The following is a 25,509-nucleotide window of genomic DNA, read 5'->3' as shown; positions in this document are numbered from 1 at the left end:
TCACTTTCTAAAATTGACCAAGAGTCTCCTTTAATTTCTCTCTTTTGCTTCTTCTGACCTCAGTGAGGCAGCGGTACGCAGTGTCGCAAAACAAGATCTTAAGTCCCTCCCTAGGAACTGAACCGTGGTTGCCTGGATGAAAACCAGGACTCCTAACCACCAGACAAGCAAGGGCTAGAGGCTAAAAACTATTTTTCCCCCTGGATTTTTGCCCTCAGTAAAAATGCATTTATCCTGGAGGCAAAAAGGTATACATGCAGGTACAAAGTTTATTTTTAGAAACACAGCACAACAGCAAGTGGGAGAGCTTACAGAGAAATGATTTGTTTAGTTAAGATGCATGCCCGGCAGAGGGCTGCACACCTGCCGGGAAAGGGTGTGGGCGTCCCCCTAGGGGGACAAGCGCGATAAAGAGGCAGTTAAGTCATCTATATAGGTCACTTCCTCCAGGTCTTTGTCTACCCTTAGCCGATTACCTGGTTTCTTTTTTTTATACCTGATCTACTCTGGGAAACTGGATGTGCACACATGTCTCACCCAGATGGATTTGAAGTGAAGGCTCCTGGGAGGAGCAAGACTCGTTATGGCCTGGCATTATCCCTTGACTTTTGACCCACATGAAGCCTCTCTGCTCATGTGTAATGTCTCCCTTGTCCAAAAAGGGGAGGAGGGGGAGTGGGATACAGCGATCCCTTAATTCTTTATTCAGACAGGGTTTGAGTAAACTAAAATGAATAAAATAAAAATTTTTGATTAAAAGAGAGAAGCCAGAGGAAACGTGTGCAGCTGTTAGATGAAGCTCAGCAAAGGAGAAAAAAAATAATCTATTCAGTGCAAGTAATGAGAGAATTCAGAAGAATACATATCTACTGAAACAACTCTTCTAATCTAGTCTCTTTATTACAAAGCCCTGGCTAAACATACTACTTTATTTTTACATTTGATTAGTTCTGTAACTTCACAAAGTTTTAGAGTTTAACCCTCAAATAACATGACACATTGCAAGCTGAATCAACATAAACAATATATATTTGGGATCATATCATGCCATCTCTGTACAGTCAGCACCTAATAAGTAATCAATATATACTCATTGAATGAATGCAACTTTTCAGATGTTGTTCATCCTTTCTCATGACAGAGAATAGTTTAGATTTGTTACCAGATGAACATAGGAGACTCAAGTGAGTAATCTGTAACAGTTTAGGTACACTCACCATTTTCATTTTTAATTAAAACATTGGCAGAATCTCTTAACTTAATTTTCAATGGAAACAAAAACTTCATTAAATAGTTTCCCATTTAGTCTCCATGCATTCTTTACCTGACTTAACATGACAGACATATGTATATCCTACTGTAGGAAAATGAAATCAGTCTCTAGATATCTCTATGTACTGTCTACTGATTGGCTTAACAGCCATTAGAAACTAACCAAGTTGAGCAGTCAAGCAATTTCCGGAATTTTGAAAGTAACCCTCAATTATAAACAAAGCAATTTGTTAACATTTTTTATAAAATTTACAATGAGATTTAATGCCCACAGATATGCCTTTTAAAGTTCCATTGTGTTCAGCAGTTCTGCATGTTGAGTATTGGATTTAAATGGGTTCACAAGAATACATACATAGAGTAAGAGTTATCACTGAGTGAGGAAAGATTAGGAAATTCTGTTGAGGAGCTTTGCTGTTAATAAAGAAAATAAACAGGGTATTAGCTGGAGATAAAAGTCTAACCAAGCAAGGGTTCTTTTCAGGTAGAAGGACTAGCAGCATGTTTGTATGCTAATAATAATCGTCCAATAGAGAAAGAAATCTGAGGCTGCGAAGAGGGAAGAGATTAATTGTAACTCAGAAGACAAGGAAGCTGATATCTGGTGCAGAAATGGCAACCCACTCCAATGTTCTTGCCTGGAGAATCCCAGGGATGGGGGAGCCTGGTGGGCTGCCGTCTATGGGGTCGCACAGAGTCAGACACGACTGAAGCAACTCAGCAGCAGCAGCAGCAGCAGGGGCACAAATGGTTCATCTGGGGTATCTAAAGAAAAGGAGAGAATATGAGCATAGGTATGGCAGGTGTGTAACTATCTTGGTAAAAGTTCTATTCTGGCAGCTTCCTTTTTCTCAGTGATTACAAAGTAAAATTTGAGGTTAAAGATAAGGGAGAAAGTATTGAAAGTACTGAGGAGAAAGAAGACTGAACTACTTATTTAAGAGAGTTGGAATAGGAAGTGACTTGGGAAATACAAAGTGATTACTGCAAAGCTTTAAGGGTCTCTTGAAGCTACCTATTATTAATTTAAATTGTAGTTTAAAAAAAGGATTGAAAGGATTGAAGAAAGTGAGAGATAGCAAAAAATAGTGAATAAATGGAACAATAGTTTTATTAAGATACTTGAATTGTGGGAGGTGACATACTAGAGACAGTAAGTTTAAAACAAAAGCAAAGAAAAAAGAGGTGGTCACAGAGTGGGGTCAATAAATATTTGTTAATTTGTTGCAAATAAGAGACAATAATAAAACAGCACTTTTATTTCTCTCAGATTTTATTTCTGTCTACTTCCCCCAAAGTCCTACTTTCCCATAATATTTGCCTCAGAAGTATTTTATAATGAATAAAACAATCCTTCTTGGTGAATCGATTAATATTTTAAGTGAATGAATTTCATTAAATAACTTGAGAGGATCCAAACATCCAAGCTATAGCAGCATATGCTTAGAACTACACAAAAACATATTAACCAAAACACTGAGATATCTTATCTGTCACTCTGCATGTACCTTAAGTCAGTAAGGCTTTTCTCTACAGATTAATCTACAAATGGAATTTAAAACTTCCTTTCCTATTGAACTGTCATTTACTCTAACTAATCCTGTTATTTTAACGATATATCCTTTTGCTGTGCATTACAGCTTTGAAATTAATTAGTATCCAGATTCACTGAAGTGCACCTTCTCTGTAAAGCGACTGTAAGAAGGATTAATGTACAGGCAGTGAGGATCACTTGTGAAAAACATGGGCACTTACAAGCTCATTGCATTCAACTATGCTAAACTTTTCAGTTTGGCTAGTTCTTGGTTAAAGAGCATTTCTGTTTTAAAACTGTCCTTTCACAGTCAGATGGGGAGAATATATACATATGTATTTCTTTTTCTATGTTATTATGAATATATATATATATAGTCAAAGTCATGGTTTTTCCAGTACTCATGTAGTAAGAGTTGGACCATAAAGAAAGCTGAGCAATGAAGAATTGATGTTTATAGGCTGTGGTGTTGGAGAAGACTCTAGAGAGTTCCTTGGACTGCAAGGAGATCAAGCCAGTCAATCCTAAAGGAAATCAGTCCTGAATATTCATTGGAAGGACCAATGCTGAAGCTCCAATACCTTGTCCACTTTGCTGGGAAAGATTGAAGACAGGAGGAGAAGGGGACCATAGAGATGTTTGGATGGCATCACCAACTCAATGGACATGAGTTTGAGTGAGCTCTGGGAGTTGGTGATGGACAGGGAAGCCTGGCATGCTGCAGTCCATGGGGTTGCAAGGAGTCAGACACAACTGAGCAACTGAACTGAACTGACTGATATCTATCTATCTATTTATCTATATAGATAGATAGATAGATATAAGCTGGTTTGTGCTTAGTCATTCAGTGATGTCTGACTCTGTGACCCCATGGACTGTAGCCTCCCAGGCTCCTTTGTCCATGGGGATTCTCTAGGCAAGTACACTGGAGTGGGTTGCCATGCCCTCCTCCAGAGGATCTTTGTAACACAAGAATCAAACCCAGGCTTCCTGTAATGCAGGCAGATTCTTTACTAGCTGAGCTACCACGGTCGCATGTGTGTGTGTGTGGTTGTAGGACCTGTGTATGAGAAGAAAATAGTATATGTATAAGCATTAAGATGGCCATGATTAGGCAATCTTTGAATTATGGGGCAATAGATTTCAGTTCAGTTCAGTCACTCAGTCGTGTCTGACTCTTTGCGATCCCATGAATCACAGCACTCCAGGCCTCCCTGTCCATCACCAACTCCCGGAGTTCACTCAGACTCACGTTCATCGAGTCAGTGATGCCATCCAGCCATCTCATCCTCTGTCATCCCCTTCTCCTCCTCCCCTCAATCTTTTCCAGCATCAGGGTCTTTTCCAATGAGTCAACTCTTCGCATGAGGTGGCCAAAGTATTGGAGTTTCAGCTTCAGCATCAGTCCTTCCAATGAACACCCAGGACTGATCTACTTTAGGGTGGACTGGTTGGATCTCCTTGCAGTCCAAGGGACTCTCAAGAGTCTTCTCCAACACCACAGTTCAAAAGCATCAATTCTTCGGTGCTCAGCTTTCTTCATAGTCCAGCTCTCACATCCATACATGACCACTGGAAAAACCATAGCCTTGACTAGATGGACCTTTGTTGGCAAAGTAATGTCTCTGCTTTTCAATATGCTATCTAGGTTGGTCATAACTTTCCTTCCAAGGAGGAAGTGTCTTTTAATTTCATGGCTGCAATCACCATCTGCAGTGATTTTGGTTATCTTCCTTTTAATTTCAGCTATGTTCAGATATTCAAAGAATAAGGAAAACTGAGCATCTCTGCTTCCTGGTAGTTTCTGGTCTATGCCAACCAGGGACCAGCTACCTGACAGAGTTCATCAGAGTCTGAGCCAAGCTGTGCGTCAGCAAGACAATAGTGTGAAATTAATCTTTTCACTCGCTAGTTCAATAATATTTCAGTATCCTGCAAAAACCCAAGATCAGCCATCCCTGAAAGCTGGTGAAAGATACTTAGTTACTAATTACAAACTACAAGTATTGTCTTTGCATTGAATAAACTGTCTTCTCCAGTCTTCACTTAACCCCTGTCAAACAAAACTGTCTATTCTAAGTAGTATAAACAATAATTGGAAAGGCTTAACATTCAGAAAATGAAGATCACAGCATCTGGTCCCATCACTTCATGGGAAATAGATGGGGAAACAGTGGAAACAGTGGCAGACTTTATTTTTCTGGGCTCCAAAATCACTGCAGATGGTGACTGCAGCCATGAAATTAAAAGACACTTACTTCTTGGAAGGAAAGTTATGACCAACCTAGATAGCATATTCAAAAGCAGAGACATTACTTTGCCAGCAAAGGTCCATCTAGTCAAGGCTATGGTTTTTCCTGTGGTCATGTATGGATGTGAGAGTTGGACTGTGAAGAAGGCTGAGCGCCGAAGAGTTGATGCTTTTGAACTGTGGTGTTGGAGAAGACTCTTGAGAGTCCCTTGGACTGCAAGGAGATCCAACCAGTCCATTCTAAAGGAGATCAGCCCTGGGATTTCTTTGAAAGGAATGATGCTAAAGCTGAAACTCCAGTACTTTGGCCACCTCATGCGAAGAGTTGACTCATTGGAAAAGACTTTGATGCTGGGAGGGATTGGGGGCAGGAGGAGAAGGGGATGACAGAGGATGAGATGGCTGGATGACATCACTGACTTGGACGTGAGTCTGGGTGAACTCCGGGAGTTTGTGATGGCCAAGGAGCCCTGGCATGCTGCAATTCATGGGGTCGCAAAGAGTTGGACACGACTGAGCGACTGAACTGAACTAAAGGAAATAAAGAGCTGTGCTAGCCAGCTAAGTCATTTGACTGATCTGATAAACTTGCTCACACATGTAAGTCTTCTCTTTCAGGTTTGAAGCCTCAGTCTATAATAGTAAAGCCATCAGTAATGAAATGCATAGATGAGAGATTTGTTGCTTCACATGCTCTAAGACAGTCAAATGGCACAGTAAAAATAAATATCATTATTTTCAACAGGTATTATTTATTGACCAATCTGGGAAGTTAGGGGCTCCCCAGGTGGTGCAGAGGTAAAGAATCTGACCACAAATGCAGTAGATGCAGGTTTGATCCTTGGTTCAGGAAGATGCCCTTCAGGAGGAAATGGCAACCCACACCAGTATTCTTGGCTGGAGAATCCCATGAACAGAAGAATCTGGCTGACAGTTCCTAGGGTTGCAAAGAGCCGGACGTGTCTGAGTGACTGAGCACACACGCACGCACAGCGTCAGTTAGAGGGCATGGAGCCTTTAAAGAAAAGTAGTGAGGGAGGCAAAACAAAAATAAGTCATGAGCCAGAAGAAAATGATGCTTGCCAAAGAGAAGTTTTATGGAATGTTTCCTGAGGCAAACTGAAAGGATTTAGACAAGCACCAATATGGTAAAGAAAGATGAGGGTGGGGAGGGAATGGTGAGTGGAAAGTTAGGAGTCTAGAGGCTGTTTGGGGGCAATGGTAATATTCAGTGTGATGGTGCCGTAAGACTAACTAAGAAATGAGGTAGATTGGGCTTTACATATATGTATAGGTCAGTGGTTCTCAAAGTAGCATCCAAATCCTCTGGGAGTCTCTAAAATTAAACCGTGTAATCTACAAGGACAATTTTCACAATAATATTAAGATGTCATTCACCTTTTTCATTTTCACTCCCAGGAGTGAAAGTGGCATTTTCTAGAGGATCCATAGCATATGATACTTCATCTGACTGAATGTAAAGGAGATATGAGAAACCAATTGTCTTCTATAAATCCAGACATTGAAGAGACCATGTAACAGTGAGAGTCTTTTCACTCTTTCTTGTTTTGGGAAATACAAAAATTTCCCAAAAATTTTTCATAAAATTATTATCACGATTATCTTGAAACATGTTTATTGTTTTCAGTTTTAAATGTACTCAATCCACTTTACAATTTCTGTTTTAATTTCCAAATGAAGTTAATATGAGTACGTGTGTGAGTGCGTACTAAATCACTTCAGTCATGTCTGACTCTTTTGCCACCCCAAGGACTGTAGTCTGCCAGGCCCCTCTGTCCATGGGATTCTCCAAGTAAGAATACTGGAGTGAGTTGCCATTTTCTCCTCCAGGGGATCTTACTGACCCAGGGATTGAACCTGCATCTCTTATGTTTCCTGCATTGGCAGGCTGTTTTGTTTTTTTTTGTTTTGTTTTTTGTTTTTTTTTTTTACCACTAGCCCCACCTGGGAAGACCTAATATAAGTACAACCTATATTAACACAATCATGCTTGAATAAATTCAATGAGTTTTAAAAGTATAAATAAAGATGAAAGAATCTGGGCTTCCTCCCTAAGGACGGGGTGACGAAAATGTGGTCATTGGAATTAACTGAAAATGAGAACAGTTTAGAACTTTTCCATACTTATCTTCTATATTTCTCTACAAAGTATGTTTTGCAATACTTGTAAATTTGCCCATTTATTTTTTCTAGACCATTTTCTTTCTATGTTCAAGAGCACACCACCTGCGCTTTAGGCACTTCTTGTTCCCAATTCTTGGCCCTTCCCCTATTCCAGCTACCAGCCTTGACTCAGGCCTGAACCATCTACATTATTTGTCCCTCCTGGGCTTCTCTGAGCCATAGTGTCGGGAATCCATAGGAATCTACTTTGCTTTCGCAATGTGCCCCATCCAGAAATTTATGGCACTACCATTGACCTGTGAACGATAAGGACCAATCAATAAACATTTCCACATTTTGGGACCTGAGTGAAAACTTCCTAGACACGTTTCATAAGGCTTCTCACATGGAGCCAAGGGAATCTATTAGAATCTTAATAACCCATCCCATCTTTGTTCAGCCTTTCTTCTATCCTGGTTTTACCTCTTCTCTAAGCCTCACTTCCATTTCATGGTTGATGTTTGCAAATGAAAACAACTCTTTGCTTCAATGTCTGCTTTGGGGGGACCCCAGGCTAAAAGAGTATTCAACCAAATTTTCTGCCTGAAAATCAAGTATTTTTTTTTTCACATGAATTCAAATCCAATTTATTTCCTCTTAGTGAAAACTAAAAAGTGCCATGGAAAGTTTATATCTGTTATATTTGAAGAGCAAGAGATGCAAATGTGAAATGTATCTTTAACAGAGAAAGCCTCTCATATATATTTTTGCTTTTAAGTTTTAAATAAAGACCAAACAACATATGGCCAATATAGTAGTTCAGCTATAAAATGGATTCATTGATTAAATTAAGCTTCTACAGGGTACCAGAAAAATATTTTAACAAAACGAAAAGTAAAGGTACTCAATGAACCAGAAAAATAAAACATTTTAAGCTTTTAAGATCCTTCTCCACAACAGGACTGAAGAATAATGGTCAAGAATCTAATTTAACTTTTCCCAGTGCCTTAGAATTTTTGCATATTTTTCTATTCTTACAGAAGCACTCCTCCTATGAATTCAATTTCATGCCATCCCATTAAAACCATGTAGTGACATCTCATAGGTCATCATTAACTTCCAGAATCTCTTCTGGCAGAAAACCTTCTTCTTAGGATTTCCACTCAAGGTTTTGGCCCCGTATGAGTATGCAGAGAATACTTAGAAGAAATCAACTACCCCAGTTGTATTAATAAGCCAGAGTCTATGACCTTCTCATTTAACACATTCTGCTTAGTAATTATTAAATAACTATGGAAGGAAGTCTGGTGCCCTCTTAGTAACCTACCTCATGCATATTGTTGGCCTTGTGGTCAAGACTGACTTAATTTTAAATATAATCACTGTTTCTTCAAGAGTTATTATTCCGTTTGCTTGTTATACTTGTTCATTACATACAGCTGACTACCAATTGCATGAAATATGCAATTTGCGGAAACATAATAGAAAATAAGCTTCAAATTTGTCATTTCTAATTATCTATGCATGTCAATGCCCTTCAAACTTTCTTCCTGTTTAAGTACATTTTATAGATTATCTGATAAATTTCAAACTATCATGAAAATGCTCAAATAACATTTCCTCTTTGAAAGTTCCCTTGACTATATCTACAATACAAGGAAAGACAGATTTTAAAGCTTCTGTTGTCCTTTTTAACATATTAAGTTGTATCCCATTTTATCATATGTGCTGATTAACACACCTGTCTATCCCTTTAAGTATTTTGGTGACAGACCCCAGGCCATATACACTTTTGCATAGTCAATGTATACAGCCTGGCATCCAACACACAGAAAATATTAAAGGGTCAGAATTCCAGAAGCACAATGGAAAAGGCTAGACCAATTAAGGAATTATTTTTCCCCTCTTTTTCCAGTTTTCATTTCAGTGTTTAAACTACTTCTGATTTAGTGGAAAAGAAAAGAGATTTTTCACTGAACTAATTTTTCTATATTAAAAGTCTTTCTGACTTTAATTAAATATCCTCCACAAGCTTGTCTTTTGCCTCCTCTCTCTCTCAGCAGTGAAGCAGTGAATGCTCAACTTACAGGCTTCATGAAGATTTCACAGCTCTATTTTTAATGCTTGCAGTAGAGTTGGAGACATACGTTAAGGATTTTTTTTAAGTCTTATTATTATTAATTCCAACAAACTGCTATAGAGACAGGAATGTTCTGACCAGAAATACACTAATTACTTTTATATAATCAGGGATTTGCCATCACCGCAGCTTTCTGTGCTCTTACAACTTGTCATTCTCTGCTGGATGCCAAATCTGTACCTTTGAGCTTTTATGCTTTCAACAGTGGTATATTCTACACTATATTCTGAGATTTAGAGCTTTATACACAGGTGTATGTAAGATAACAGGTGAATTATAGTTTCTTGATTAAAATGGTTATTTAGTGGTTTTATTCACTGATCTTTCTTTTGTTTTCATCTTTTTGTTTCCTGGTAAGGTCAGTGACTGTGTGTTGCTGACAGCTTTGGTAAATTTACTTTTTTGTAATTGGACTTAAGGATTTGCTTTTGGCCTTTTGTCTAGAATTATTTCACTTTCCTAGAGCTTTAGAAATCATCAATCATATACATATCACTTGGATAGCCAGCTTGACAGTTTTGATGGGCCATTATTGTAGCTTCAATTTCATTTTTGGAAGATTTCATTTGACATTTCAGACTTATTATGCTACCTTGAAAGCTGGAGTTCCATAGGGCTCTGCCTTTGATCTCAGGTCATCATCAATTAATGCCAATGATCCACAGCATCCCCCTCGTGTAAACGTGAACTCAAAATATTTGTGAAGTTACATTTCATTATGCCTCTTTTTTCATTAATAATTATATTAGACAGTTTGAGAGCAGTCTATATATATGACAGAAACTCTCCCAATATAATTTCATTAATTATTAAGATGAATAATAATTAGAAATTACAGTTGCATTTGATTAAGAATAAATAATAAAGTTGTGATTAAAGTGCTACTTTATTTTCATAAAAATTGGAAGGAGGTAAAAGAAATGCAGACTACAGAGTCCCTGGTTTCATTTCTTTACTCTTTTGTTGCAAATAAAAAGAATTTCTGTAGCTGCATAAAACCAAGACAGAATGTGACTGTAATTAATACTATTATAAAAAAAGGTCATTTTGCTTTCAGCAAAGCTTATATAAAGAATGTATTAAAGAAAAATAAGGCAAATGGTCACTTTAGGTATTCACAAGTAGCTTTTCAGTGAAAAGAAGTCTGCTTTTATGTTTTGAAAATATCAAATAAAAAAAAAAAAGAAAATATCAAATGGCTCACAGAAACATTTATATACTTAGTAATGGCAAAAGACATTTCATAAATTATAAAACATATGCTGATAATGTAAGTCATTACTAATAATATTTTATATCTACTTACTAGTCATAAAGGTACTCTGATTTGTGATTATATACTATGACATTTGGAAATCATTTTTCCTTAATTTTCCTTATCCTTTACTTATGAATCTCTGAATTCCCTCTAAATAAGAACAATGTGGTTTCAACTGACAGAGTAAGACAATGCATTCCTGGAAATACTTGATTCAATTTTATTTATATATATATATATATATATATATATATATATATTTATATATACACACATAACCTCCCAAGTGGCTCAAGCAGTAATATGTATATGTTTATATACACACACATAACCTTCCCAGTGGCTCAAACAGTAAAGAATCTGCCTGCAATGCAGAAAGCACAGGTTCAATCCCTGGGTTGGAAGATCCCCTGGAGAAGGAAATGGCTACCTTCTCCAGCACTTTTGCCTGGAGAATTCTATGGACAGAGGAGCCTGTTGGGCTATAGTCTATAGGGTCACAAGGAGTTGGACACGACTCAGTCGTGTCCAACTCCTTGCTATATATATATATATAGATATATATATATATATATATAGATATATATATATATATCTCATTACTGGTTTTCTTGTGGTAGCTATCTTCTAGGTACTAAAAATCTCTTATTTTCTTCAGATACCTTTACATTACAACATATCTCTGATATTTCTTCATCTATTATGTAAATAAGTGTTTAGTCACTAGTCTATAATGATGATTATAGATACTTGGCTTTCTAATGCCAACTGACGGCCATAAAACACCAACTGACCAGTGCACTTCATCCTCAGTAGACTACACTGTCTCTTTCAAGTTACCTTACACCCCAGTCAAACATTTCTGTGTATCTTTGGACAGATTTGCACTATCAAATTTACATCTTATTTTATTTCCCAATGTCTTTTCATTTTGGGTCAGAAATGTTTTTCAGAGAACAAAATAAATGGCAGAGAACTGCTGTGGGAAAACGATGCATCAGAGAACACTCTCTGCTCAGTGTCTAGAAAAGTGCTATTTGGCTGAAAGCATTTGCAGCACTGTGTTCCAACACTCACTGGCCAAACCTTTAACCTCCCAGCTCTCCTGGGCTGTGAATGTGTGACAACGTTCAACACATGCATGGGGAAGTGTGCATGTGTGTATATACAAATATAAGTTAACTGTATACCATTATATATGTATGCCTATGTGTCTAAAATAATGTTTCCATTCATCTATTGTATAGAAAAATAACAAATCAGAGGTATATGAATTGAAGTTAATCTTGTTATGCATATAATACCCAACAAGTTTATAGAACCCAAAGGAATTGAAATGGTAAGAAAATAGCACGTCTCTTTCTCTCCTTCTGTTTTCAAATATAGTTTTTTTATGTGCTAATTAACTACTGGGGGATTATATTTCCCTTCTATTTTCTTTTGATCATGTGAATTCAGAAGGCGATTTACAGAAATATATTGATATTAACAGAATCCCATTACAACAAAATAATGTGTGTGACCACATGAAATTGCTTTTAAAGAATTTTATTCCCATTGTTGTCAGACTCACCTTTGTAATCAGCTTCAAGTTGTAAAAAACAGATTTAGAAAACTCAATCAATAACATGCATTATAGAAATTACCTATTTGTGTCATAACAATAAAGTACATTTCGGTTTCAATTAATTTCAGGAGAAATAAAAGTGGTTTGATTATAAGCAAAATTTACTGGAAGGAGAACTTCTCAACTAAGTATACAAAAGGATACTCTGCTAAAAAGATTGGGTATGCTTTTTGTTTGCTCATATTAAACTCTGATGAAGACATGTCTTTCTATATTAGTCCAAAATTCCACTCTCAAATATTTACCTTCACATGCATACCCTTAATCTTCTAAGCAACATAGAATTATTGGCTTCCCATTATGCTTTCCTTTCACCTTTCAGCTAACTGAACAGTTCTTTCTTGTGGGAAACCCTTTCATCACCAATACAAATTTAAGCAGATGAGCTAGTCTTAGATTATCAAAGAGTCCATCTCCCGAGGCACATTGATGTTAAGAGTCGCAGGCATGCTAAGACATCAGAGCCCTGGACTTCTGCTTGAACAGCTGAGTAAGAGATTCTTTTCAACAGAAGTGGTGGTGTGAGGATTATGGAAGCCTAGAGCTACTATCAACCTGATATCTTTGACATAACATGGGAGGAGACTGCTTGAGAATGAAGCCAACTCAGGAAAGTGAAAGAAGTATCCTCATAACGTTGTTTGAAGCCCAGAACTCAGTGGTGCCTAAGTAAGATTTATTCCCTGGACAGTCTACCCACCACCCACAAACAATTACATGAGATTATAGATTCTTCTGGTTTCTTGAGTGTGTCTTTATCACTTGCAACTGAAAGACTGTAACACACACACACTTAGCAACTGACATGTTGAACCTACAGAATGGCATATCTTTGAAGTGCTAGAAGTGAACTTTGAAAAAGAGGGAAATGTTCTTGAATCTTAGCTTCATACGATGAAGGGATATCTTGGGAGAAAAAAAGTAACATGATTCATTGATAATCTAACATGGTGTTTCCTGGAATAAAAATATCCTTTTCAGTTATCCCCCAGTCCCTGATTGTGATGCTCAAGAAGGATCCAAACCAGTGTCTAACCCCAGATTTTCCTTGTTGACTGAAGTCCTCTGTAGCTGACTTCACCAGACTACCTAGCTTCTTATCACTAAATGGCAAATGAATGGCAAAGAATCATTGTGTGTATTGGGTTGGCCAAAAGGTTTATTTGGGTTTCTCATAACATTTTATGGAAAACTTGAATGAACTTTTTGGCCAACCCAATAGCTTCTTCCCAATTCTGAAGCTGATATGAAATTAGTTGTTTGTCATTTCCAGAGTTGTGAATATCTTTGTACATCACCTCACTAAAAGAACACTAATTTCTGAGTTCTCTTTGTTGACCACATCCTGGCTGCTGCTGCTGCTGCTGCATCGCTTTAGTCATGTCATGTCCGACGGCAGCCCACCAGGCTTCCCATCCCTGGGATTCTCCAGGCAAGGAGACTGGACTGGGTTGCCATTTCCTTTTCCAATGCATGAAAGTGAAAAGTGAAAGTGAAGTCACTCAGTCGTGTCCGACTCTAGAGACCCCATGGACTGCAGCCTACCAAGCTCCTCCGTCCATGGGATTTTCTAGGCAAAAGTACTGGAGCGGGGTGCCATTGCCTACTCCAACCACATCCTGGCAGTTAAGTATTAGATTCAGGCTGACTGTAGGAAATGGCAGGAGGGAGAGAAGGGCTTCATCTCAACCTGACCTTTAGCAGATGTGTTAAAAGTATCCTTTAGAAAAATGTATTAGTCTTCTCTTATTTAAGTAAAAGATGATTTGTTATTTTTTGCTTTCAGAAAATCCAAAATGAAAATGTAACCCTCAAAAATGAAACTGAACCCTTCGGTTCAGTCGCTCAGTTGTGTCTGACTCTTTGCGACCCCATGAACTGCAGCACACCAGACCTCCCTGTCCATCATCAACTCCCGAGTCCACCCAAACCCATGTCCATCGAGTTGCTGATGCCATCCAACCATCTCATCTTCTGTCATCCCTTTCTCCTCCTGACCCCAATGGCTCCAAGCATCAGGGTCTTTTCAAATGAGTCAGCTCTTCGCATCAGGTGGCCAAAGTATTGGAGTTTCAGCTTCAACATCAGTACTTCGAATGAACACCCAGGACTGATGTCCTTTAAAAAAGAGCTTAGATTCTAAGACCGTGTAATCTGTTAGTTGTATGGCAGAAAATAGAAAAAAGAAAGGACTCTGGTATAAACTTTAAACCAAAAAACTATTCCTTCACGTTGCACTTTTCTTAACGACTTCACTCATATCCACCAGCCCTTACTGTTTTGGTGCCTGCCTAGAACACTTCCTAATTCCAGTACCTGCCTTTCTTTGCTGAGGGCTTTCTCTGTCTGGTGGAATTTGTTCTGCTCGTGCTCATGAAAGTAGTTCTGGGGAATTAATGTCCCCATGTCCATCAGTTCTCCACCAGCGACTTGACAGGAGTTGGTGTATTAACACCTCCTTTTCCTTATTCTTTAGGTGGAAAGAATCTCAGATACACCACTTTTTGTAGTTCCTCAGGAAGATTAACTTCATTTGCCTATAGTGGTCTCTTAGATGTTAATGCACCTTTTGTTGTCTCCTATCTAAATCTGCTACTTCTCTACTTTTGTTTTCTGGAATTACCTCCTAGCCAACTAGCCAGGCTCAAATCCTTGCTGTCTCTTTGCTTTTTTGGCATCCTAAACCAAGACATCTATAATGTTGATTATTATCTTAGGCATCATACCATTTATGACAGGTTAAAGTGCCATGGAGAGATAAGATCTAAGACCCTTCTGAATCTAGACCAAATTATTCATCATCATCATCATTATTATTTTACCCAAGCAATATTTGATTATTTAGCCCACTATTTCCTGTTTCTTTGTTCACCATTTCTATTTATATCTTATTCCTTATTTCTGGTCTTGGTTTCATTCTTTTCATAGTACAATATTTAGTATATATTTTGGTAAGCATTTATTTACATTCATAATGGATGATTTTTATTTAACTACCATTTTCTTAATAGGTTTAGCTGAATATAAAATTCAGCTAATGTTTAGATATAAAATTTTAAGTTGCTAATTATATTCTCTTAGGATTTTAATTCATTTCACTGTCATCTATTTCTATTGTGTTGGTGAATGCATTAAATTAATCTTTGTAAGTAATATTTAATGTGATTGCTTTTTTAAAAAAGTGTGATTATATACTTTTTTTGTCTACTCATATTTCTTTAAGGTGCATCTATAAGTGGATTTTTGAAAGTTCATCCTGGTTAGGATTCACCATGATTCATAAACATGAGATACCAAGATTTTCTTCAACTCCAGAAAATTTGCAGGTGTTATGTCTTCATTTATCTTTTTTCTACTTTTTGTATTCCCTCTTCCTTGTTAATTAGAAACATGTTGGTCTGTCTCTTTTGATCTTCCATGCTTCCCAAGATTACTTTCATTTTATTTTATTTCTTTAACTCCCCCTGTTTTCTTCAGAGTAATATATTCATCTCATTTCCAGTTAGCACCTTTTCCATCAGCTATAGCTAATCTTCCATTTAACTATTCAAATGCTTTTTTCCCCATGATTATGTTTCATTTCTATATGTTCTTTTGATCTATTTTATATATTGCTGTGATTATTTTTACAGAATCTTGTTTCTTGCTTGTGTTTTCAACTCCATATTTCAAGACATTTAAACATAATTATATTTAAATCCTATACTTTCATTAACTGATAATTCTATGCCTAATTTTGCTCTTGGTTGTCTGATTCTTATATCTCATGGCTATTTTATATTATTAGGGGCTGTGACTTCCTTGTCACAAGAGTCTTTTTTCTCTGAGAACCTTGTGCAACTTGGACTGTGAGTGCTTTGCTCCAGAAAGCATTCACATTTGCCTCTTTCAGCACGAGAGAATTAATTTATTGGCTTTAGATGTCCTTGGCCTCTCTGATAGCACAGTCTCAGCTAATTCTCTTAATCAAAGACATGGAAAACCACACACATTGGTGATCTGCATGAACAAACACTCCCATAAAAATCATAGCATCAGCTCCTACTTTTCATGATTATCACCTGCTTTCTTTTACTTTAGAGTTTCTTGAGAATGTTCCTTATTCCCTTGTTAAGTAAAGTATATATTTTAAATCCCTATCAAGCTACCAATGGTATTCTTCACAGAGCTAGAACAAATAATTTCACAATTTGTATGGAAATACAAAAAACCTCGAATAGCCAAAGCGATCTTGAGAAAGAAGAATGGAACTGGAGGAATCAACCTACCTGACTTCAGGCTCTACTACAAGCCACAGTTATCAAGACAGTATGGTACTGGCACAAAGACAGAAATATAGATCAATGGAACAAAATAGAAAGCCCAGAGATAAAGCCACGCACATATGGACACCTTATCTTTGACAAAGGAGGCAAGAATATACAATGGATTAAAGACAATCTCTTTAACAAGTGGTGCTGGGAAATCTGGTCAACCACTTGTAAAAGAATGAAACTAGAACACTTTCTAACACCATACACAAAAATACTCAAAATGGATTAAAGATCTCAACATAAGACCAGAAACTATAAAACTCCTAGAGGAGTACATAGGCAAAACCCTCTCTGACATACATCACAGCAGGATCCTCTATGACCCACCTCCCAGAATATTGGAAATAAAAGCAAAAATAAACAAATGGGACCTAATTAACCTTAAAAGCTTCTGCACATCAAAGGAAACTATTAGCAAGGTGAAAAGACAGCCTTCAGAATGGGAGAAAATAATAGCAAATGAAGAAACTGACAAACAACTAATCTCGAGAATATATAAGCAACTCCTACAGCTCAACTCCAGAAAAATAAATGACCCAATCAAAAAATGGGCCAAAGAACTAAATAGACATTTCTCCAAAGAAGACATACAGATGGCTAACAAACACATGAAAAGATGCTCAACATCACTCATTATCAGAGAAATGCAAATCAAAACCACTATGAGGTACCATTTCACACCAGTCAGAATGGCTGCGATCCAAAAGTCTACAAGCAATAAATGCTGGAGAGGGTGTGGAGAAAAGGGAACCCTCTTCCACTGTTGGTGGGAATGCAAACTAGTACAGCCACTATGGAGAACAGTGTGGAGATTCCTTAAAAAACTGGAAATAGAACTGCCTTATGATCCAGCAATCCCACTGCTGGGCATACACACCGAGGAAACCAGAAGGGAAAGAGACACGTGTACCCCAATGTTCATCGCAGCACTGTTTCTAATAGCCAGGACATGGAAGCAACCTAGATGTCCATCAGCAGATGAATGGATAAGAAACCAGTGGTACATATACACAATGGAGTATTACTCAGCCATTAAAAAGAATACATTTGAATCAGTTCTAATGAGGTGGATGAAACTGGAGCCTATTATACAGAGTGAAGTAAGCCAAAAAGAAAAACACCAATACAGTATACTAACGCATATATATGTAATTTAGAAAGATGGTAACAATAACTCTGTGTACGAGACAGCAAAAGAGACACTGATGTATAGAATAGTCTTATGGACTCTGTGGGAGAGGGAGAGGGCGGGAAGATTTGGGAGAATGGCAGTGAAACATGTAAAATATCATGTATGAAACGAGTAGCCAGTCCAGGTTCGATGCACGATACTGGATGCTTGGGGCTGGTGCACTGGGACAACCCAGAGGGATGGTATGGGGAGGGAGGAGGGAGGAGGGTTCAGGATGGGGAACACATGTATACCTGTGGCAGATTCATTTTGATATTTGGCAAAACTAATACAATTATGTAAAGTTTAAAAATAAAATAAAATTAAAAAAAATAAAGTATATATTTTAAAGTATTTTATTGTATTTCTAAATGTTTTGAAGCTGAAGGGTTTTCATATTATCTATTAGTTTGAGCCATATAAAATTTCCATTTTTTTGGTCATTCTAAAACATTTCGTTATCATTAATTTCATTTGGTTCAGGCTAATAGTTACCTTTATTAGTGGAAATGAATTCCCCTCTAATGTTTCCTTGCTATTCCCAGTGAAGGGTCCTTTATTCAGGTCCTTCACTGGGAATAGCAGTTAGCTTTTGGTGATTCTGTCAACTGACCACCAGATATTTGGATAGAATATATGACTATTTCCAAACTAAGACTACTTCAGCAGCCCATTTTTTAAGTTAAAAAATATCACAGTCAAATCTTAAAGTTTGAGTGATGCAACTTAGATTGGGGCAATAAGTACCAAAATTATTCTTTGGGTGCATTTGGGCATTTTTACAGCATTTAGGCAATCCAATAAAAAAAAACATATTTATTAAAATATAAATCATTAATGTATTTTATCAGTAAGTGAAGAAAATAGTGCTCTGAAGAAATAAACAGTTGGTAAACTAGCTATATGCATCATATTTTTCCTAAAAAATTTTTATATTTGTATCCTTAATTTTTAAAATAGACATGTTGGTCATAAAGTGATAGATTCTGGCTTCTCCAGACATACTAAATTTATCACTGAAATAAATCACTGAGAAAGATACTTGAAATCTCAAGAATGGTCTTTAACAGCATTTTTAGTGTCATGAATAAGTGTTTTTTGTTTTCTGATGTCATTTTAAAATCATTATATCTTTCTATAGTCTGGGTTTATAAGGATAGAAAAGCAATGTCAGGACTTGTTAGCTATTTTTTCAGAGAGCTATTTTTTCAGAGGGCTTCCCTGGTGGCTCAGATGGTAAAGCATCTGCCTGCAATGCAGGAGACCTGGGTTCTATCCTTGTGTCGGGAAGATCCCCTGGAGAAGGAAATGGAAACCCACTCCAGTACTCTTGTCTGGAAAATTCCATGGATGAAGAAGCCTGGTAGGCTACAGTCCATGGGATGGCAAAGAGTCGGACACGACTGAGCAACTTCACTGATCCACAGAGAGCACACTAAAAACATACCAACACCATGACTATAATTTGATCATACCTTCAGTTTTCTATGTTTGATTCAACAGTGGATTAAGATCAGCAGGGATTTCTTTAGAGTCATAAATATCTAAAGGATACAGTGGTGCATATTGGCACTGCAATATAGCTACCTCCATTCAGTTCACCAAATAGCCTTTAATTAAATGAGAAGCCTCTTCTCCTGTATCACGATTTTTCAACATGATACAAAAAGAAGACATGTTGAACACGTCCTTCTCTTATGCAGCAATCAAAGGCACTTTACACATCAGCATTCTTTCCACAGGTAAAAAGCATGACGGTGGGATGTATGTTGATGACAATTCCTCCACATGCATACGTGAGATATTATGCAAATACACACCATATCAGTTGATAAGTATTTTTTTTCTGTAATCTGTTCTGCTTTTCCTCACAAAATCATATCTATTATTTACTGACTTGTGAAACTCTTTAAAAATGGCATGATTTATATATGCCGCTGACAAGTGCTCAGTTGTGTCTGACTCTTTGCAACCCCATGGACTATAGCCTGCCAGGCTCCTCTGTCCATGGGATTTTTCCAAGCAAGAATACTGGAGTGGGTTTCCACTTCCTTCTCCATAATTCATTTATGTGCTGCGCTGTGCTTAGTGTCTCAGTCATGTCCGACTCTTTGCGACCCCATGGACCATAGTCCGCCAAGCTCCTCTGTCCATGGTGATTCTCCCAGGCAAGAATATGGAGTGGGTTGCCATGCCCTCTCCCAGAGGATCTTCCCAACCCAGGAATCTCTACCACCTGATAGAGAATCTGCCTACAATGTAAGAGTTACAGGAGATGCAGATTGGATCCCTCAGTCAGAAATATCCCCTGGAGGAGGGCATTCTCCCACTCCAGTATTCTTGTCTGGAGAATCTCATGGACAGAGAAGCTTGGTGGGCTCCAGTCCATAAGGTTGCAGAGTTGGACACGACTGAAGTGATTTAGCATGCATGCATACACACACACACACACACACACATATATATATATATCAGATCAGATCAGTCGCTCAGTCGTGTCCGACTCTTTGTGACCCCATGAATCGCAGCATGCCAGGCCTCCCTGTCTATCACCAACTCCCGGAGTTCACTGAGAGTCACGTTCATCGAGTCAGTGATGTCATCCAGCCATCTCATCCTCTGTCATCCCCTTCTTCTCCTGCCCCCAATCCCTCCCAGCATCAGAGTCTTTTCCAAGGAGTCAACTCTTCGCATGAGGTGGCCAAAGTACTGGAGTTTCAGCTTTAGCATCATTCCTTCCAAAGAAATCCCAGGGCTGATCTCCTTCAGAATGGACTAGTTGGATCTCCTTGCAGTCCAAGGGACTCTCAAGAGTCTTCTCCAACACCACTATATATACATATATACTAAAATTTGAAATGCTAAACTTTGAGAGTTGGGTTTTGCTTTCTTTTTTCCTATTTGAAATAATTAATTTCACACAGAAAATAATTATTTTCACCCCATATGCATTAAATTCAGTTGCTTTGCATAGAGGTCACTATGCTTGGTTTCTAATTGGCATATGGACTATGAAGCCTCCATGCAACCATTTCAGAATTTCAAAACAGTTTAGGCATTGCCACTCAGTATAGATGGTTACCACAGTTTAACAAATTTAATTTAAGATGATTGTCTTTGAAATTCCTATTTGCAATTTTCTTCTGCAGCTTCCTTTATGAAATCATTACATGCTCAGAAGTTTTGTTCTAAGAAAAAACAAATTCACATTCAATATTTTGATGCAAGTCCTAGTCAATGATTCTATTCATGACTTTACTGTTTCATAGTATTTAAGATTCCATTTTATTACTACCTCCAAGCTTTAGTGAGTGACTTTTAAGTGACTTTAAGCTATTGATCCTTTTCTGTGAATTGGGGATACAATAAAGCAATATCCCAGCTACAATAAAAATGCAAATTGAACAAATTTAATTGATAAAATGCAGTTTATATGAAAATCTCTTAGTCAAGACAAATTACTGCCTGTTAAATGAATATTAGTCTAGACCAACTGTCCAGCATAATACTTAAGAGTAACAGAATTTCTGTAAAAAATAGTTAACCTCCAATTTCAAATATATGAAATATATGCAAACAGAAAGTTTTATCTTTTTATAGTCATAGAAAATTATCAAATCTCCACTGGACAACTGATAGTTGCCACACTTTAAGATGATTCTGGCCATTCTATAAAGGGGAGACATAAGCTTCATAAGCAAAAAGTAGGCCAGAGATTATTGCAAAGATTCAATTGATAAACAGCAGTGCATGAAGAAAGACAAAGGAAATGGTAATGATGAGCAGAAAGAGGAAATAATATTCAGGGCCATTTTGGTATAAAATCTGTAGTTTCCATCTTCTACCTATTGTTTTTCTTTACTATTTTGTCTCAGTCCCAGTTTATTGATGATGATGATGTTATAGGCTGGAAATGCTGGCAAGTATTCACCTAAGCCTCTATTACTGTGACCAGCCTCCACAGACATTTCCCCATCTAGAGCTAAGCCCTTGTGGTTCTTATGATTACAAAACACATCTAAGCACAACCATCAGAGAACTTTGGTTGGGGGGAAGCAGGTATATTATTCACAAGCCTTGAAGGGTATATGACACAGTGGAGACACACAGTGGGGTCATGGGTAGAGAAAGAGAGTGGGGATGTGGCTTCTCTCTTTAATGGAGTCTGAGAGTGGGATGACTAGGGTCTCATTAGTTCATTCTTTATTGTTGTGTTGTTGTTTTAGTAGCTGAGTCGTGTCCGACTCTTTGAGAACATCCCACAGACTGTAGCCTGCCAGCTTCTCTGTTCATGGGATTTCTCAGGCAAGAATACTGAAGTGGGTTGCCATTTCCCCTCCAGGAGATCTTCCCAAACCAGGGATTGAACCCACATCTCCTGCATTGCAGGTGGATTCTTCACTGCTGAGCCACCAGGGAAGACCTCACTCACTCTTTATTGGTGAGTTTAAAACATAAGAACAGGAATCAGGGTTAGGGCAAAGCAAGGAAAAAGTGGGGTCATTCAAACAGTCAGTTATCTAAGTAATGCAGGGCTTTATAAAAGGGGAGTTCATGGGTGGGACAGCCTGGTTTCTTATCTAGTTATTTTATTAGTAGTTGTGTCATGCAATTGACAATATCTTTGAGAAAGATATCTTTGAAATGGATGTCTCCCGAGTCAAAAGCTTAATGTCAAATACTTACACTACATTTACCCACTCCAATTGGGCATCTATAGCCATCAGTCAGTTGAAACAGGAAAGAAGCTGATACAATAACGAGTGATCTGTTCCCACCTAGTTTACTTGACAGCATTGGACTTATAGAAAACACTGTTCTCTTGGCTTCCATGATACCACACTTTCCTCTTTCTTATGCCTGAATATTCCATGAGCCTCAGATTTCATCAATTGCCTACTTGGCTCAACATTTTCATACCTAAAAATCAACTAAAATTTGAACTCAATTAATACCCACATCCTTTGCTTCCCTAGTCTCCTTCATCTCAGTGAGGCCACCATCGCTGAGCCCATTGTGTGTCCTTCCTCATCTATCATTAAAGCCTATGAACACTAACTCCAAAATATATCCATCAAATCATCTCTACTGGTAAGCACTTTAAGCCAAGTCACCTGCAGATATCAGTTGGGCTGTTTCAATGCCTCCTGGCTTTTATGCATCACCAATTCAATGGACATGAGTTTGAGTAAGCCCTGGGAGTTGGTGATGGACAGGGAAGACTGGCATGCTGCAGTCCATGGGGTTGCAGGAGTGGGACATGACTGAGTGACTGAACTGAAAGGAATTGAGTCCAGTCTCTATGGAAGAACCCAGAGTCATCTTCTCCAAGTGTAAATGAGCTCATGACACTTTTTTGTCTATAATCCTTCTAATTAAGAACAAAAAGATGTTATGTGACTTCAACCCTGTTCACGTTCCAAACCTCTTTGACACTCTACCCCTAGGCTTTAGTCACACGCTCTCTCTCCTTCTACTCCTACAATGTGGCATCTGGTCCCAAATGAAGGACTTTGTACTTTGTATGCTCTCCCTGGAATACCCTTCATTTTTGATCCTCATGTCTGCCTCCTTTGAATCACTTGAATCTTAGCTTCAAAGTCATCTAATTAATGAAATGTTCCCTAATCATCTAAGTCATCATTTCAGCCACTCCCTAACATATTTACTTGTCTCAGTTTCTTTGCAGTAGCTTTCATTATCCAAAATAAGCTTTTATATATTCATTTATTAGTTTATTGTCTGTCTTCTCCCCACTAGAATGAAAGCTCCATGAATCCAGAAACTTTTTCTTATTTGCCATTATATCACTCATTTTAAAAAAATACTCAATAAACAGTTGCATGAATGGATGGTAAATTAATAAATGAGTAATTTGGTAGTCAAAACAATATGAGATACAGTGAATAACAGGAATAATTAACAAGGGCTGAATTTGAGAGACTAAATGGTTAAGTAAACAATGATGCCCAATGTGAATATAAAACTCAGAGTATGAAGTTTAAAAAAGCCAAATAGGAGGTACCAAATATCAAAGTAGTGACTTTCAGTAGTTTGTATCTCATTGGAGAGAATGGGACCAAAAATATACAACCAGATTGATTTAAATAAATATGGTAGTTATCACTGATGTGTCTGACCTCACTAAGAAAAATGATAGAGGAGAATGACAAGATCTGAATGTCTAATAATGGTAGTTGTTAATGATACTGGAGAGTACATTCTTCTCTGGTAGAAGAAGGAATTCAGAGACTTCAGAGATGAGACAGGGAGGTCAAGAAAGCAAAGGAAGGATTTATTTAAATGATAATATACTCTCAAGTGGCGAAGGCAATGGCAACCCACTCCAATACTCTTGCCTGGAAAATCCCATGGATGGACAGCAGCCAGTCTCGGGTGAGTTGTTGCCCTGAGTTTCTTTTACAAGCTGGTTAAATGGGGTTAAAATGAATGGGCAGAATATTCACTGGAGAAGAAGAGGTTTGCAGGTCGTATTCCCTGATTTTCATCCTATCTCCACCTCCCCGAGAAGAGAAGGGATTTGTCCATTGTTGTTGTTGTTGTTCAATCGCTCTGCTAAGTCACTTCAGTCATGTCCGACTCTGTGCGACCCCATAGATGGCAGCCCACCAGGCTCTGCTGTCCCTGGGATTCTCCAGGCAAGAACACTGGAGTGGGTTGCCATTTCCTTCTCCAATGCATGAAAGTGAAAAGAAAGTGAAGTCACTCAGTCGTGTCTGACTCTTCTTGACCCCATGGACTGAAGCCTACCAGGCTTCTCCATCCATTGGATTTTCCAGGCAAGAGTACTGGAATGGGTTCCCATTGCCTTCTCCGTTCAATCACTCAGTCGTGTCCAACTCTTTGCAACCCCACGGACTGCAGCACGCCAGGTCTCCCTGTCTCTCATCATCTCTCAGAGTTTGCCCAAGTTCATGTTCATTGCATCAGTGATGCCATCCAGCCATCTCATCCTCTGACACTCTCTTCTCCTTCTGCCCTCAATCTTTCCCAGCATCAGAGACTTTTCCAAAGAGTCATCTGTTCACATCAGATGACCAAAATACTGGAGCTTCAGTTTAAGCATTCCAGTGAATATTCAGAGTTGATCTCCCTTAAGATTTACTGACTTGATCTCTTTGCTGTCCAAGGGACTTTCAGGAGTCTTCTCCAGCACCACAGTTTGAAGGCATCAATTCTTTGGTGTTCTTCCTTCTTTATGGTCCAGTTCTCACAATCATATGTGACCACTGGGAAGATGATATCCTGGACTATATGGACCTTTGTTGGCAGAGTAACATCTCTGCTTTTCAACACACTGTCTAGTTTGTCATCGCTTTCCTGCCAAGAAGCAATCGTCTTCTGATTTCATGGCTGCAGTCACCGTCCACTTTGATTTTGGAGACCAAGAAGAGGAAATCTGTCACTACTTCCACCTTTTCCCTTCTATTTACCATGAAGTAATGAGGCCAGATGCCATGATTTTAATTTTTTTAATATTCAGTTTTAAGCCAGCTCTTTCACTCTCTTCCTTCACCCTCATCAAGAGGTCTTGAATTCCTTCTTGCTTTCTGCCATTAGAGTGGTATCATCCTTATGTCTGAGGTTGTTGATGTTACTTCAGCCCATCTTAATTCCAGCTTGTAACTCATCCAACCCGGCATTTCTCATGGTGTGCTCAGCATATAGGTTAAACAAACAGGGTGACAGCAGACAGCCCTGTTGTACTCCTTTCTCAATCATGAAACAATCAGTTGTCTCATACAGGGTTCTAACTGTTACTTCTTGACCCACATACAGGTTTCTCAAGAGACAGGTA

At 38.1% G+C, this 25,509-nt stretch overlaps 1 long non-coding RNA gene across 1 annotated transcript in view; it reads right to left on the bottom strand.

Moving 5' to 3' along the window:
- Positions 1 to 865: 865 nt before the first annotated feature.
- Positions 866 to 25,509, bottom strand: part of LOC112579963 — a 112,106-nt gene continuing 87,462 nt past the window's right edge. The window contains exon 2 of the long non-coding RNA XR_006545621.2: positions 866 to 2,037. This is a non-coding gene — a long non-coding RNA (uncharacterized LOC112579963). The remainder of the gene's footprint in view (positions 2,038 to 25,509) is intronic.

The sequence above is a fragment of the Bubalus bubalis genome, chromosome 17, assembly GCF_019923935.1.
Source record: "Bubalus bubalis isolate 160015118507 breed Murrah chromosome 17, NDDB_SH_1, whole genome shotgun sequence".
Lineage (NCBI taxonomy): Eukaryota > Metazoa > Chordata > Mammalia > Artiodactyla > Bovidae > Bubalus > Bubalus bubalis.
This window is presented reverse-complemented; position numbering and strand designations above follow the sequence as displayed.